This window comes from Orbicella faveolata, unplaced genomic scaffold (genome assembly GCF_042242905.1).
Source record: "Orbicella faveolata isolate gen_17 unplaced genomic scaffold, um_ofav_v1 contig_13, whole genome shotgun sequence".
NCBI lineage: Eukaryota > Metazoa > Cnidaria > Anthozoa > Scleractinia > Merulinidae > Orbicella > Orbicella faveolata.
In genome coordinates, this window is record NW_028301540.1 from 2276981 (window position 1) to 2279419 (window position 2439).

The window sequence follows — 2439 nt, forward strand, 5'->3', positions numbered from 1 at the left end:
AACAATATTCACTCTCTCCTCAAACCAAGGTTAGGTGAAATTTGAACTGGACTTAGAATAACATGGCCTTCCCACCAACAAGCCTTATTCACAATAGCTGCCATATTGGTCCCATATTACAACCAAAATTGGCCATGTGGTCTTCCAGGGAGCAAACAGTGCAAATTATTGGGAGATAAGCTTATCCTCGTGCTCCCGTATTTTTCTCAAAAGCACACTGGAGTGTCAGATAATAGACTATGATGGAATTGTGACAAGTTAGGAAAGATTACTCTGTATGCCATTAACGTGTTAGTGGCACAAGGAGTTATCTTTTAAAACAGCTGAAAATCTCTTCTTTTTTTTCAAGTGTACCATGTAGTGCAACGGCATAAGCAAACAGCAAATGTGAAGAAAATTCATCACAATACAAAAAACCTGGCTAAAATTTCTGGATTTGAAGTTGTTTACCCCTTCAGAAATCTCGTGGTCAGTTAATTTTGCACTATACACCATTATCATATAAAAAACATAACAAATATTGTGAATGGAGTACTTTTTCTCTGTTAGTTTACAGTGTATTTTACAATATTTTTAAACCCTTTGTCCCTCGGCAATGTTATTGTAGAACAACAAAATGGTTTGGCAAGCACGTTTACTGTTCTATGCAGCCAATGCAATCCAGAAAACACCATTAAAACATCAAAAGGGCCATATCCGGTGCACGTGGTCCATTGACCTTTGATGTGAACACGAGAGCTGCCCTTGGTTGTTTACATACAGGAGTGGGCAACACCCGTTTAAACAATTTACTTTCAACCCTCCATGTGCCTGCAATGAACTCATCAACTTTTAAAAATCGGGAAAGGGAAGCTGGAATGGCAATAGAACTAGTAGCCAAAAACAGTTGCCAACAATTTCTAAACCGTGAATGAGAGAAAGCAATCGAAAATGGTAACAAGCCGGACGAGAACAATTTGGTACCCATTGCCTGTTCTTTGGGTGGCAACTTCAATACCGGACGTGCTGCAGTCATGGGCCTTTCAACTGGAAAGGTCCTCGACTACACAACGAAAAATAAAATGTGCCACTCCTGTGATGAAGCTAAAAAGGCAGGAAAACAACGAAAAGACCACGACTGTACAAAAAATCATTCGGGCTCTTCAAATTCAATGGAACCTTTAGCTGCAGTTGAACTTTTGAATAAGGTAACTGAATCAAATGTCAAATTTTCACTTTACACTGGGGATGATGATTCAGCAACTGAATCTCACCTAAAGTAAAAGGTACCCTACGGTGTGGAAAAATGGAGTGACACAGTTCACATAAAAAGATCCCTTACAACACTCCTACACAACTCGAGGCAACGAAGTAAGCTCCCCAACAGTTCGGGCAAGCACTCTTCCCTCCAAAACGCCGAAGGTCAATATCCAAAGCCTAGCCAGAGTTCTGTCTACGAACATTTATTTCAAACAACCTTTGACGCCCACGACGCCCTAGGGGACCTGATCGCTCTTCGAAGAATCTTGTTTCCGTCTAGGCTGGCTTTGTCTGATGAAATGCTGGTGAACAGAAGTTCTGTAATCTCTGTCAAGGATGCCGCCGGAGACTTGAAATATCTTCACAACCGTCATCAGAGACTCCTGTCCTTTCGAGGAGAGCTGTACAACCCAGTTCATGCGGATAGCCCAATAAAAAGCATCGCCGAAAAAATTGCTGGCAGTGGCCTAAGGTATGAGGATTTCAAGAATTTGTACCAGTGATTTGGACGGAAAGGTCTTGTGTGTATTTTGTCGAGTCGCTCATCGCTTCCAAGGGTCACAAACACGACGAGAATAGTCTCCGCAATTTTGAAACACTTCGAAGACATTTCCAAAGATTCTGCGACATAATGAATTAAGATATGTCCTCAACTGACTTTCAGGTCAAAAGCATTTTGTATAAAAACGTCAAAGATAAGTGACTGCCTGTGTTTGCACATTCGTTCTCGACGCGTGGTTCGAAAGTTCGCGCATGCCCAAAAAACGATCGTGGCGAGTTCCTATTCTGATAACGCAATTGCCTTTGAGGTAAACAGATAGAAAGTTCCCCCTCAGATTTCTCGAATTTCCTTCGGTGAAATTCCTTAAAATTTGACAGAGATGTTATACCTTTTTAACTTTCCTTGCTGTCAATTTATCAGAAAAATTTGTAAGACAAGGTTTTCGCTCAGCCAAAACAGCACAAAAATTCTAAAAACGAAGAAATTACCTTGACAACCCCTACTTTTTCCGATTTTAAAAGTTTCTTCTTGTCAGACTCTACCCGGTCGGAGAATATCAGAAAATTTTACCGAAGGAAATTGAAGAAAATTGAAATCAAAGCCAAACAGACATTAATTAATGGCAATGTTTGAGTAGTTTTAATTTGAGACTAAAAGCGTTGATTTCAATGGTGACTGCTGTACAGCAAATTTTGGCC

General features: G+C 40.4%; 1 pseudogene; it reads left to right on the forward strand.

The window, feature by feature from the left end:
* The first annotated feature begins 767 nt into the window (after positions 1-767).
* Positions 768-1742, forward strand: LOC149114622 (uncharacterized; annotated as a pseudogene).
* The last annotated feature ends 697 nt before the right edge of the window (positions 1743-2439 follow it).